General features: G+C 42.6%; 1 long non-coding RNA gene across 1 annotated transcript; it reads right to left on the bottom strand.

Annotated features, from left to right (window-relative positions):
* LOC121487641 lies at positions 1-12811 on the bottom strand. Its single transcript, XR_005986883.1, has 3 exons — positions 12482-12811; positions 713-1024; positions 1-379 (listed from the first exon to the last, which is right to left on the bottom strand). It is a non-coding gene; the product is annotated as an uncharacterized LOC121487641 (long non-coding RNA).
* Positions 12812-15054: the final 2243 nt, after the last annotated feature.

Below are 15054 nucleotides of genomic sequence, written 5' to 3'. Positions count from 1 at the left end.
CACTTGAGAAAGCCAAGCCCACAGAAGCCCAGGGACTTCCTGTAAAGAAAAGGTCCTGTCAGATAGGGCAGGCTCCTTGGAAATCATCTGCTGAATCTGATTCCTCTTTTTTTTTTTTTTAATTTTTATTTATTTATGATAGTCACACACAGAGAGAGAGGCAGAGACACAACACAGACAGAGGGAGAAGGAGGCTCCATGCACCGGAAGCCCGATGTGGGACTCGATTCCGGGTCTCCAGGATCGCGCCCTGGGCCAAAGGCAGGCGCCAAACCGCTGCGCCACCCAGGGATCCCCTGATTCCTCTTTTAACAGCGGCTTAGGCGAAGTGCCGGTCCTGGGCCGAGGTTTCTCGGAATCTCCGGGCTGGCACCGCAGTCTGAATGAATAACCGGAGAACCTGTGATCGCAGGATCCCGGGGCTGAGGCACGTTCCCCGCGCCCGCCCCGGACGATTACCTGGGGAGGGGCTCCTGCGTCCCGGGCTCCGAAGGCTCCTTGCCGGGCGGGAGCCTCGGAATCCTGCCCCCTGCGGCAAACCGCTGGGGGCGTGACGCGAGCCCTGTTGGGGGCGTGGCCCTATAGTATCCAGCCAATCCTAAGCCGCGCCGTGTTAGGGGCGGGAAGCCCGATACCACACCCCGCCCATTTGCCCTCTAGGCGGGGTAGAGCTCCGCGGTGACCCAGGCAACCGCCCCAGCGTACCGCCCACCTGCTAAATTTGCTGCGTCCAGCCCTCTTGGCACCACCTTTCGGAAAGCGAAGTCCTTTAAGGAGCAGAAAGGACGGAGATTTTGATTGGTTGGCTGGATGAGTGACCCTGGCGCTGGGGGAAGGGGAGTCTCGCCAGGTTGGACTTGGGAAGCTTGGAACACAGGCTTTGCAGAAGCTGAGCAGAGAAAGGGCTTTGGTGAACTAAAAATTCAGTGTTTGCAATCCAAAGTAGCTGCCCTTCTGGATGCGTGTGAAGGCAGTGGGAGTCCAAGAACCTTTGGGTCGCACCACCTGGTATTATTAGTCATACCTTAAATAAATAAATAAATAAATAAATAAATAAATAAATAAATATATAATATATATATAAATATATATTTATATAAATAAATATATATATTATATATATTATATATATATATAATATATATATATATATTTAGAGAGAGTGAGCCAGTGGGGGAGTGGATAGATGTAGAGGGAGAGAGAGAGGATCTCAAGCCGACTTCCTGATGAGTGCGGAGCCCCACGGTGGGGTGGGAGGGGCTTGATGTCTCGACTTTGAGGTCACAGCCTCAGCCAGAATCTAGAGTCCCCGGTTTAACCAACTGAACCACCCAGGCGCCCCATGTTAGACATAAAGTTTAAATTTGGGGTGCCTGGTGCCTGGGTGTCTCAGTTGATTAAGACTTTGCCTTTGGCTGGAGTCATGATCCCAGAGTCCTGGGATGGAGTCCCACAACGGGCTCCCTGCTCAGCAGAGAGTCTGCTTCTCCGCCTCTGTCTCCCCCTGCTTGTGCTCAAATAAATAAATAAATAAAATCTTTTTAAAAAATCATTTAAATTTAACATTTATTGAGCACCTGCCACTGTGACAGACACTGTTCTAAGTTCTTGGGCTCAGTAAAGAAAACAGATTTCTGGTATCTTTTTTTTTTTTTTTTTTTTTTTTAGATTTTATTTATTTATTCATGAGAGACACAGAGAGAGAGAGAGAGGCCAAGACACAGGCAGAGGGAGAAGCAGGCTCCATGCAGAGAGCCCGATATGGGACTCAATCCTGGGTTTCCAGGATCATGTCCTGGGCAGAAGGCAGGTGCCAAACTGCTGAGCCACCCAGGGATCCCGGTAGCTTCTGTTCTTAAATGAGGGAGACAATACATTATGTAGTGTGTTAGAAGATGTGACAAGTCTTTGGGGGGAAAAGCATAGTACAGATAAGGATTTCTACCCTTATCTGTAGGTGTGCATGTAGGAATATATTCCAAGACCCCCAGTGGATGCCTGAAACTCCAGATAGTATTGAACCTAACATATACTATATATTTTTTCTTATATATACATACCTATGATAGAGTTTAATTTATAAGTTAGGCACAATAAGGCTAGATTTAATACCAGTGAGAAAGTGAGATCCAAACAAAGAATTGAAGGAGGAAAGGTGGTTAGCTAATGAGTTCTCTGGTGGAAAAGCATGCCAGGCAGAGGGAACAGCTGACTGGTGTTACTGGAGAACAGCAAGGAGAAGTGTGGGTGGAGCATTGTGAGTGAGAGGGGAGTGGTAGGAAGTGACTGTGGGGGGGGGGGGGAGTACAGATTTTATTGGGTCTTGTATGGTTGGCTTTTACTCTCAAACAGGGACCCGTTGTAGTCTTTTTGAGCAAAAGAGTGACATCATCTGACTTATATTTTAAATTTTTTTTTAATTTTTTATTTATTTATTTATGATAGTCACAGAGAGAGAGAGAGGCAGAGACACAGGCGGAGGGAGAAGCAGGCTCCATGCACCGGGAGCCTGATGTGGGATTCGATCCCGGGTCTCCAGGATCACGCCCTGGGCCAAAGGCAGGCGCCAAACCGCTGCGCCACCCAGGGATCCCCGTGACTTATATTTTAAAACAACAATTCTGGCTGCTAGGTTGAGAACTAACCAGAGGGACAAGAAGAGAAATCAGCAGGCCTGCTAGAAGGTTATTGCAATAATGCATGGCGTGCAGGAGATGACGGTAGCTTGTACCAGATTGATGGTGATGCAAGCAGTGAGAAATGGTCAGATACTGGATGTATTATGAAAGTAGAGCCCCCAGGATTTCTTAAAATGTTGGAAATGGGTTATGAGATAGAAACACAAATTCAGAATCACTCTGAGGTTTTTGACGTGAGGAACTGAAGGAGGAGTTGCCATCAGTCGAGGTAGAAAAGGCTGAGGGGGAGCAGCCTTGGGGGCTTGGGAAAATAAATGTTTACAATATTTACAAGGAGAGTGTCTTTATTATTATCATTATTATTATTTTATTTTTAAGTAATCTCTACACCCAGTGTGGGGCTCAAGTTCTAACCTCTGAGATCAAAGTTCACATACTCCACCAACGGGCCAGCCCACCTCTGCACAAGGAGAATGTTTCTTTCTTTCTTTTTTTTTTTTTTAAGATTTTATTTATTTATTCATGAGAGACACACAGAGAGAGAGAGAGGCAGAGAGAGAAGCAGGCTCCATGCAGGGAGCCTGAGGTGGGACTCGATCCTGGGTCTCCAGGATCACGCCCTGGGTTGAAGGTGGCACTAAACCACTGAGCCACCAGGGCTGCCCAAGGAGAATGTTTCAATCAGAGAAGCACAGAAGTGACCAGGCACAGAACAGGGTTTGGTAACATAGTCAAGAAGGCTTCCTCTTACCTCTGTAAGGGATAGGAGTTATGCCAGTGAGTCTCTAATGAGTGATAGTGGCCTATCAGAATCACTGGAGAAATCTTTTCCGTCTAAGCCACTGAGAGGGGTGCCTGGTTGACTCAGTCACTTTAGTGTTCAACTCTTGATTTTGCCCAGGTCATGAACTCAGGGTCATGAGACTGAGCTCCATGTCAGGCTCTGCACTAGGCATGGAGCTTGCTTAACATTCTCTCTCTCCCTCTCCTCTGCCCTTCTCTCCTCAACTCCCGCCCCCTTCTTTTGCATGCACTCTTAAACAAACAAACAAACAAACAAACAAACAAACAAACAATAAAACCACTGAGACTATCTTTTTTTTTTTTTTTTTTTTTATGATAGTCACAGAGAGAGAGAGAGAGAGAGGCAGAGGGAGAAGCAGGCTCCATGCACCGGGAGCCTGATGTGGGATTCGATCCCGGGTCTCCAGGATCGCGCCCTGGGCCAAAGGCAGGTGCCAAACCGCTGCGCCACCCAGGGATCCCCACTGAGACTATCTTTACTCCCCTGAATCTTGTTTACTGGTGGGGGTTGGAAGGGGTGGTGGGAGCAGTGGCGGCCGGAGTGTGTGCAGTATGTCCATCAATGAGGACTGAGGGTGACAAGAAGGGAGGGCAGGAGGGTATCTACTCTTTAGTAAAGGGCTCATCTTGTGGAACAAGTATTTCCCTCAAGTTGGAAATCAGCCATCAAGTGACAGGACTGGAGAGAAGCATCCTGTTCAGTCTCTAGACTTTCATTCTTTTAGTCACATTTTTATTTGTAGAAATGGTATAATAAGACATTATCAGGAGACTCCTATTAAATATGGTAGTCTGCAGGCACTTATCTCTAGCTTTTCCAGAAAGTCTTTTAAAATAAGAGGGAAACCAGACACCTGGGTGGCTCGGCGGTTGGGCGTCGGCCTTCAGCTTAGGGAGTGATCCTGGAGTCCTGGGATCAAGTCCCAGTATCGAGTCCCATGTCCGGCTCCCCACAAGGAGCCTGCTTCTCCCTCTGCCTGTGTTTCTGCCTGTGTGTGTGTGTGTGTGTGTGTGTGTGTGTGTGTCTCATGAATAAATAAATAAAATATTTAAAAAAAAATAAGAGGGAAGGAATTTTTCTTAAAGATGTTATTTATTTACTCATGAGAGACAGAGAGGCAGAGGGAGAAGCAGGCTCCATGCAAGAAGCCTGATGCGAGACTCGACCCAGGTACTCTGGGATCATGCCCTGAGCCAAAGGCAGATGCTCAACCACTGAGCCACTCAGGCGTCCCAGGAATTTTTAAACAGGTCTAAGGACACAAAAACAGAGAACTACAGAGGAGATGAGAGCTGGTAAGAGATAACTTTTTTTTTTTTTTTTAAGCTTAAAAGCAGAGAACCCTCTCTGGTAAATATAGCAGGCTATTCAAACTAATCTGCTTACTGAAAACAATGAAAATACAGAATAAAAGATATAAAATAATAAATTTAAAAAAAAATTAACATTACTGTATTATTAGTTTCGGGGGTAGAACTTAGTGATTCATCAGTTGCATATCACACCCAGCGCTAGGTACATCACATGCCCTCCTTCATGCCCATCACCTAGTTACCCCTTTCCCCCACCTCCACAGTTTGTTTCCCATAGTTGAAAGTCTCTTACGGTCTCTCTCTCTCTGTCTTTTTATCTATTTTATTTTTCCTTCCCTTCCCCTATGTTTATCTACTTTGTTTCTAAATTCCACATAATAATAAACTTCTTAAAAGTACCGAAGAAAGAGGGATCCCTGGGTGGCTCAGTGGTTTGGCACCTGCCTTCCGCCCAGGGCGTGATCCTGGAGTCCCGGGATTGAGTCCCACATCATGTTCCCTAAATGAAGCCTGATTCTCCCTCTGCCTGTATCTTTGCCTCTCTGTGTCTCTCATAAATAAATAAATAAAATCTTAGAAAAAAAAAAGTACTGAAGAACAGGGGTGCCTGGGTGGCTCAGTCCGTTAAGCATTTGCCTTTGGCTCAGGTCATGATCCTGGGGTCCTAGGATGGAGCCCCCTGCATGGGGTTCCCTGCTTAGAGGGAAGCCTGCTTCCCCCTCCTCCACTGCCCTTCTCTCTGCTTATGTGCTCTGTCAAATAAAAATCTAAAAAAAAAACAAAAGAAAGTACTGAAGAACAAAGAGGAAGTATCAACCTAAAATCTAGGTGGAAATGTGAACCTAGAGAGAAACCTAAGCACTGAAACTGCCTTCACCCTGAAAGCATTTGCTAAACTAGGTCAACTTGAGCAGGCGGTTCAGGACAGAAATCCAATCCTCCTCCCAGTGATTAAGAAGAGATGCCCCCTGCTGGATTAAGAAAAGAGGTAACCAAGAGTGACCTAACCCAGGCGCCCTGCCCTAGGGGAATTGCAAAGTAAGTTTCTAGGTGCTGAGCACAACATAGGGAAGAAACTATTTCTGAGTTGTGATAGGGAGGCAGGCCTGGAGTGGATATGTAGCTTCAAATCACATCATTGTGTAGTCAAAACCAAAACAAAACAAAACAAAAAAACACTCCAAAACAAAAACCCCTCAAGCTGTATATTTAGTTTACAGTGACCACAAATTGGAAGCATTTAGGCAACTAGTAGAAGCAAATTACTTCAAATAAGTTCAAAGAGAATATACAGTTAGAAATATCCCAGCATACAGAAATGATAGAAAGCAGAAGCCAACACTTGTATTTCATATATTGGAATTATTACATAAAAATTATAATCTCTGATTATTATGTTTGTTTATTTATTTATTATTTATGTATTTAAGTAATCTCTACACCCCAACATGGGGCTTGAACTCACAACCCCAAGATCAAGAGCCACATGTTCTACTCACTGAGCCAGCCAGGCACCTCTGATTATTATGTTCAAAGAAATAAAATATAAACTTGAAAAATAATTGCAAGAATCAGGAAACACCACCACTACCACCACCAAATAAACTAGCAGATTTGAAAAAAAGCCAAATAGAATATAAATACAATACAAATAGCCAAATATAATAACTGAAATTAAAAACTCAATAGAAAGGAACTGCCTCATCTCACAAAATACGTATAGAAAAAAAATCTACAGGGGTACCTGGGTGGCTCAGTTGGTTAAGCATTTGTCTCTTAATTTCTGCTCAGGTCATGATCTAGGGGTCATGAGCTCATGCCCAGTGCAGAGCCAGCTTAAGATTCTCTCTTTCTCTCTCCCTCTTCCCCTTCCCGTCCCTGTTCATGCATTCTCTCTCTCTCTAAGAAAATGATAATTAATTTTAAAAAAGAAAAAAAACTACAGTCAAGATCATACTTAAAGGTAAAATATTGTGGGGTGGCACCTTGGTGGCTCAGTCAGTTAAGCATCTGCCTTCAGCTCAGGTCATGATCCCAGGGCCCTGGAATCGATCCCTGCTTTGGGCTCCTTGCTCGTCAAGGAGCTGGCTTCTCCCTCTCCCTCTGCCTGCCACTTCCCCTGCTTGAGTGCTCTCTCTGTCAAATAAATAAATAAAATATTTTTTTAAAAAGGTAAAATATCGTATACTTTCACTCTAAGATTGTGAACAAGCCAGAGATGACCACTTTCACCACACCTATTTGATTGTATTAGAGGTACTAGCTAGTGCAATAAGGCAAGTAAAACGAAAGGCATAAGTATCGGAAGAAAAGAAATAAATTGTCTCCATTTGGAGCTGACATTATTTATAAGGAAACCATAAAAACAGCTACTAGAACTAATAAATGAATTTAGCTCTGTCTAGGATATAAGGTCAAAATACAAAAATCAGTTGTATTTTTTTAAGTTGGAGTTTTTGTTATAACATTAACAACATTTGGAAAATAACATTTAAAGTGTCCATTCTCAAAAAAAAAAAATAAAGTGTCCATTCTCACCTCTCTTATGCAACAAAATAATGGAAGTTCTAACTCATGCAATAGGGCAAGAAAATAAAATAAAAGGCATTTGGATTGTATTGAAAGAAACTAAATGCTCTACTTGTAGATAACATGATTGTTTACAGAGTAAATACCAAGGACTCTACCAAAAAAACTTCTAGAATTCAGCAAGGTCTCAGAATGTAACAACATTAAAAAAATAAATTGTGCTTCTATATACTAGCAGTGAACATGTGGACACCGAAGTTAAAAACATAATACCATTTAGATTCTCTCAAAACAACAAAAAAAGAAATATTTTAGGTGTAAATCTAATAAAACATGTGTAGGACTTATATGCTGAAAATAACCCAATACAGATAAAAGAAATCAATGAAGATCTGGGGTGCCTGGGTGGCTCAGTTGGTTAAGTGTCTGACTCTTGGTTTCAGCCCAGGTTGTGATCTCAAGGTCATGAGATCAAGCCCCGTGTTCGGCTCCATGCTCAGTGGAGAATCTGCTTGAGGTTCTCTCCCTCTCCCTCTCTGCTCCTCCCCTCACTCATGTGAGCTCATGCACACACTTTCTCTGTCTCTAAAATAAATAAATTTTTTAAAAAGTAATCAGTGAAGATCTATGTAAATGGAGAGACATACTGTGTTTCTGGGTTGGAAGTCTCAACAGCAAAAATATTAATTCTCCCTAAATTAACATACAGGTTCAACTATATTCCTATCAAAATCTCAGCAAGAGGAACGCCTGAGTGGCTCAGAGGTTGAGCATTTGCCTTCAGCTCAGGGTGTGACCCCGGAGTTCCGGAATGGAGTCCCACATCGGGCTCCCTGTGTGGAGCCTGCTTCTCCTTTTGCCTGTGTCTCTGCTTCTCTCTGTGTCTTTCATGAATAAATAAATAAAATATTTTTTTAAAAGTCCCAGCAAGATTTTTTGTAGACATAGACAAGATTATTCTAAAATGTATGTAAAAGGCAAAGGAACTAGAATAGCTAAAACAATTTTGAAAAAAGAAGGATAAAATGGAAAGAGTCAGTTTACCAGATTTTAAGACATAATACAGCTAGAAATTGATGCACACAAATATTCCCAGCTAATTTTTAAAAGATTTTATTTATTCATTCATGAGAGACACACAGAGAGAGGCAGAAACACAGGCAGAGGGAGAAGTAGACTTCCCAGCTAATTTTTACAAAGGTACAGAATGGTGCTGGAGCAATTAGGCATCCATAGGCCAAAACAAAAACAAAAACAAACCCCAAAAGACCATACACAAAAATTAGCTCAAAATGAATTATAGCCTTAAATATTAAATGTAAAAACTATACAACATTTTTATTTATTTTTTTTAATTTTTATTTATTTATGATAGTCACAGAGAGAGAGAGAGGCAGAGACACAGGCAGAGGGAGAAGCAGGCTCCATGCACCGGGAGCCCGATATGGGATTCGATCCCGGGTCTCCAGGATCGCGCCCTGGGCCAAAGGCAGGCGCCAAACCGCTGCGCCACCCAGGGATCCCCTACAACATTTTTTTTTTAAAGCATAGAAGAAAATTTTCAGGCTTTAAGGTTAGACTAAGGGTTCTTTTTTTTTTTTTTTTTTTTAAGATTTTATTTATCCATTCATGAGAGACACAGAAAGAAGCAGAGACGCAGGCAGAGGGAGAAGCAGGCTCCATGCAGGGAGCCTGACGTGGACCTGATCCCAAGACCCCGGGGACATGCCCCAAGCTGAAGGCAGGCACCAAACCACGGAGCCACCCAGGGATCCCCTAGACTAAGGGTTCTTAAACTTGACACTAGAATCATGATTCATAAAAGAAAAAACAATAAATGAACATCAAAATTTAAAACTTTAGGGACGCCTGGGTAGACTGGGTAGCTCGGTGGTTGAACGTCTGCCTTTGGTTCAGGGCATGATCCTGGAGTCCTGGGATCGAGTCCCGCATTGGGCTCCCTGCATTCCCTGCATGGAGCCTGCTTCTCCCAATGCCTGGGTCTCTGCCTCTCTCTCTCTCTCTGTCTCTCTCTCATAAATAAATAAATAAAATCTTAAAAAAAAAAAAGAGGGAGAGAGAATCCTCAAGCAGACTCCCAGATGAGCATGGAGCCTGACATAGGCTCAATCCTAGGATCCTCAGATCATGACCTGAGCCCAAAGAGTCAGGCACTTAACTAACTGAGCCACCTAGGTGCCCTGAGACATATTTTATGACTTAACATATGGTCTCTCTTGAACAACATTCCATACACACTTGATAAAAATGTGTATTCTGCTATTGTAGTATGGAGTGTTCTACAGATTTATGTTAAGGCTAATCGGTTGATAGTGTTGTTCAAGTTGTCTACTCCTTTGTTGATCTTCTGCCTAGTAGCTCTATATATTATTGATAGTGGCGTATTGAAGACTCCAATTATTATTATTGAATTATCTATTCCTTCCTTCAATTCTGTCAAAAAATAAACTGTCAATCAAGATTTCTATACCTGGAAAAATTACCCTTCAAGAATGAAGGAGAAATTAAGATATTTTTAGATAAATGAAAGCTGAGGGAGATCAATATTAGTAGACCTGCCCTAAGAAATGCTAGAGGGACGACTGGGTGGCTCAGTGGTTGAGCGTCTGCCTTCGGCTCAGGGTGTGATCCTAGAGTCCCAGGATTGAGTCCCACATTGGGCTCCCTGCATGGAGCCTGCTTCTCCCTCTGCCTCTGCCTCTGCCTCTCTCTCTCTCTGTGTCTCTCATGAATAAATAAAATCTTTTTTAAAAAAGATATCCACTTTATTTTATTTATTTATTTATTTATTTTGAGATCCACTTTAAATATAAGAACATAAAGAGGTTGAGAGGTGCCTAAGTGGCTCAGGTGGTTGGGCATCCAACTCTTTTTTTTTTTCTCTCTTTTTTTTTTAAATAGTTTTTTTAGCAGATTTATTTATTTATTTATTTATTTATTTATTTATTTATTTATGCAGAGAGTATGTGTGTGCATGTGCACGTGTATGCAGGGGAAGAAGAGGGGCAAAGGGAGAGGGAGAGAATTCCAAGCAGCCTCCATGCTGAGCTGGAACTAATGTGGGGCTCAATCCCACGACCCCAAGATCACGACCTGGCTCCTGGGTTGGGATTTCTCAGCCTCCATAATTGCAAGAGCCAATCCCTTTAAACAAATTTCTTCCTAAGATATATTGATTATGTTTCTCTAGAGAATTCTAATACTTAATTAACCCTTTATAAGTGCACAATTCACTGGCAATTAAATACATTCTCGTGTTGTGCAATCATCAACGCTACCCATTTTGAGAACGTTTTCATTATTCTAAACAGAAACTCTGTACTCATTAAATAACAATCCTCTATTCCTGTTCCTACCATCCCTTGGTAACCTGTATTCTATCTTCTGTCTCTGTGAATTTACCTATTCTAGGGACCTCATATTTGTGGAATCATACAGTGTTTGTCTTTTTGTGACTGGTTCATTTTACTCATCATAAAGTCCTTGAGGGTCATCTGTGTTGTAGCAGGTGTCAGAATTTCCCTCCTTTTTTTTTTTTTATTTTTATTTTTATTTTTTTTTAATTTTTTTTAATTTTTTATTTATTTATGATAGTCACAGAGAGATAGAGAGAGGCAGAGACACAGGCAGAGGGAGAAGCAGGCTCCATGCACCGGGAGCCTGATGTGGGATTCGATCCCGGGTCTCCAGGATCGCGCCCTGGGCCAAAGGCAGGCGCCAAACCGCTGCGCCACCCAGGGATCCCAATTTCCCTCCTTTTAAAGGCTGAATAATATTCCATTTTGTGTATACGTATCACATTTTGTTTATCAATTTGTCTATTGATGGAGATTGAGTTGTTTCTGCCTTTAGCTTTCATGAATAGTGCTGCTGTGGACTTGGGTATATAGTACATGTAAGGCATGCCTTTTTAAGCTCACGTCTCTTTTTTTTTTAAGATTTATTTATTTATGATAGACATAGAGGGAGAGAGGCAGAGACACAGGAGGAGGGAGAAGCAGGCTCCATGCTGGGAGCCCGACGCGGGACTCGATCCCAGGACTCCAGGATTGCGCCCTGGGCCAAAGGCAGGAGCCAAACCTCTAAGCCACCCCAGGATCCCCACTCACGGTTCTTTTCATCAAAGGAACCATGTAGTGGGCATCAGCTTTTTTCTGTCCAGTGACCCTCCCTTCTGTCATGGCCCCTCCTTCACCAGGAAAAGAAGAGAATCTATAATCAGGGATCAATCATCCCAATTGTGTGAAATATCTCCTCTGCCCCAATTGTGGCCACTTGGTCCCAAGCTGAACAACGCAGGGCGGAGCTGAGGAAAGTGAGGTAGGGACACTATTTGCAGCCTTACTACCAGCTATTTGGAAATTCCACTCTCAGGGAATAGAGAACACCTACATAAAGTATTGAGAGAGTTGGAGAGGATGTCCTGATTCCAGATGCCTCCATGGCCCAGGTGTACTTCTTTCCTTCCTGTGATGATTTGGATACTCCAATATCCCTCTCACCCTCTTGCCTAAGCTAGCACCTTTTGGATTTATGTTGTATGCAACCAAAAGGACATAAACTCAAAAAAAAAAAAAAAAAAAAAAAGATGTGAACTCACTACTCTGCTCAGTCCAGGTCAGAAATCCTCCCGTCAGGAAGGAGTAAAGCAGTTTATCTTAGGTTAGATTCTCCTAGAAGCTTAACCCAGGCCAAGGATTAAAGGGCAAGTGATTTATTAAAGCAGTGGTCTCAGGAAAAACCATTAAGGGAATGAAGTAGGTGGATGAGTGAGGTAAGCAGGTGAAGAAGACTATAAAGTGTGTGCGCGCAGCTCTGGAGTAGAAATAGCACTGTATAATTGTCCTACTCCAGTCCAAGGAGCTGGACTCCAGCACTGACATACCAGTCACCGACTATAAGCCCCCTTGGAGCAGGGAGGGTATGAGGACATGAAAGTTCCCATGGATAAATATGTTCTATATCCAAGGGCAAACCTCTGAAGGTTGCAGGTATAAACCATTGGCAGGGAAACCCAGAATTCTGGCTCACAGTGCTGGTAAAAAGGATCTGAGGATCTGAGATGGAGAACACAGTGTTTGAAGTGACATCTGGGGAAAGCTTGGGCCTCTCTCTTCCTTGCAGCCCACCTGCCCCATCCCCCCGTTAAGGCTGGAACTGCCATTAATACTCACATATCCATGAACTGGCTGACCCAGCGATCCATCACCAAAACTGATGTGTGTCACTCTGTGTTTGCATGCTGGGAAGCTGTCAGCTTTTCCTCGTTTTTCACAGTGACTTCTAATGTTCTACATGAGGCATTCTGTTTATCAAATGTGTACTGGCTAGAGAAAAAGAAAGAGGTTCTTTAAGGCCTTTTCTGCCTCCACAGCAAAGGCTTTGAATGCCAGCAATGGTCAGCCAGGCAATATAACAATGATTATAATAGTGAATTCTAGCTTTATTGAGCACTTAACTATGTACTATGCTTTACATTCATCTCATTTAATTGAATAATTATACAAGGGAGTTACCGGGGGGCGACGGGGGGGGGGGGGGTCGTCCCTTGGTGGCTCAACGGTTTAGCGCCTGCCTTCAGCCCAGGGTGTGATCCTGGAGTCCCAGGATCGAGTTCCAGGATCCAGTCCCACATCGAGGTCCCTGTAAGGAGCCTGCTTCTCCCTCTGCCTGCATTTCTGCCTCTCTCTCTCTCTGTCTCTCATGAATAAATAAATAAAGTCTTTAAAAACAAAAACAAAAAACAAGGGAGATACCATTATTATCTGCATTTTCCAGATAAGGAATCTAAGCTAATAAATGATGGAGCTGGGGTTTAAATCCAGGTTGTCTTGACTCCACAATTTAATTAATTTATCATGTGTTAAATAACAAAGATCCATGAAATAAAATATTGAGTAATATTAGGAGAAACAGGGGCACCTGGGTGGCTTAATGGTTGAGTGTCTGCCTTTGGCTCAGGTCATGGTCCCAGGGTCCTGGAATTGAGTCCCACATCCGGTTCCCCTCAGGGAGTCTGCTTCTCCCCCTGCCTATGTCTCTGCCTTTCTCTCTGTGTCTCTCATGAATAGATTAAAAAAATATTTTAAAAATATATATTAGGAGAAACAGTTTTATTGGAAATATTCTAATACATTTTCTGAACAAGAAATCAAAAAATAAATAAGGACATAGCAGATATGAACATCCAAAGTTTTTTAACCTGAAAACAAATAGTGTACCTTCTATTCAAGTTCCATGGACAGTGACAAAATTCAACAAGAATATTAAGTTACAGAGAATATTTTGGTAAATTTTGAAAAGTGGAAATTCTAAAAGTCAGTCTCTGATCAAAATGCAATACAGCTAACAATAATATAAAACACACCACTTAGAAATGGAAAAACATGAATAGCATATCAAATTACAAGAAGTAAATCAAGAGTAAAAAAACAAACCATTAGAAAATAATTTTAAAAACAGGATACAGTCAAAACTATCTGCAGAGGTAATTAACACCATTAAATGCTTTTAGGGTCAAAAAGAGAAAAATAAAATGAATGAATTAAGCACATAAGTTAAGATTTTGGAAAAGAGATAAAAATAGCCTTTCCTCCTCTAAAAAAATGGAGAAAGGAAATACTTGAAATAGAAAACAGAAAAAAACACACACCCAGAAGCTTAAGAGTAGGAGAGATGTGCCTTCCAGCCTGTTGACAGAGAGGTATATAGCGACACTCAGCACGAACTTGGTCCTCTGACAGGTGTCCTCAATCCTCCCCCTCCTCACTGTGCATGCTCTGCTTGGTGTGCTATCTACTGCTGAGTTCAGTTACCCCAGTTCTCATTTCTCCAACTAGTAACAATTTCTCTATGTCAGCACCACATCTTGTACACAATGTGCCTGCATGGTGGCATTTTCACATGCTTTACAACAAATTCTCTCCACTGTGATTCCTGTTCTATTAGACTTGCGGTCTTTAGAAGAGGAACTATGTCCTGATCATCACTGTATCCTCAGGACCTGGGACAGGTGAGTCCTTAATAAATGTTTGTTGAATGAAGGAATGAGTGGATGGGCTCAAGCACTGATTCCTGAGTTACATTTGGTCGTGGGTTGCTTCTGTCCCCACTACCCAACCACAGGCTCCAAGCCAATGTCTTGAGGCCTGGAAATGAGTTATTCCAACAGTAAGAGGACTAACCATAAAGTAGCTGACTAATGGGATATTTATGTAACCGACAATGATTGTGTGGACAATGTCAATAAAATATGAGGAAAAGGGGCTTTGATTTTTTCCCTTATTTTTCTCTTCTGCTTGAATGATCAAATGTTTCCTTTGTGAAATGGAAAATAGTCCTCTCTGTCCTCAAGGCTTAGTTTAAATGCCACCTTCTCCAGAGAACTTTCTCTCATTTCTCCAACTAGTAATAATCTTGCCATTTATGGCCTTCCAGAACATCTGCCCCTCCCTCTGGTCTCTTGAAATTCTACCTTTCCTTATTTGTGTCTCCATGGGCTGTGGATATTCTCTAGACAGGATTGTGGGTCTTCTGCACAGCACCACCCCTGATAAGTGAAGGATGCACTAGGATGTTCATCCAGACTCAGCCCATTTTCCTTGGCATGTGCAGGGGTGCAGACAGGACAGCATACTTTGAATGGGTGGTTGGTTGCCTGGCTGACAGACTACACTGAACTCAAAGCATGCGAGGGCAGAGAATCACAGTGACCAAACAGACTCCCGCAAACCTCAGGATCAGCTTC

The sequence above is a fragment of the Vulpes lagopus genome, chromosome 3, assembly GCF_018345385.1.
Source record: "Vulpes lagopus strain Blue_001 chromosome 3, ASM1834538v1, whole genome shotgun sequence".
Lineage (NCBI taxonomy): Eukaryota > Metazoa > Chordata > Mammalia > Carnivora > Canidae > Vulpes > Vulpes lagopus.
This window is presented reverse-complemented; position numbering and strand designations above follow the sequence as displayed.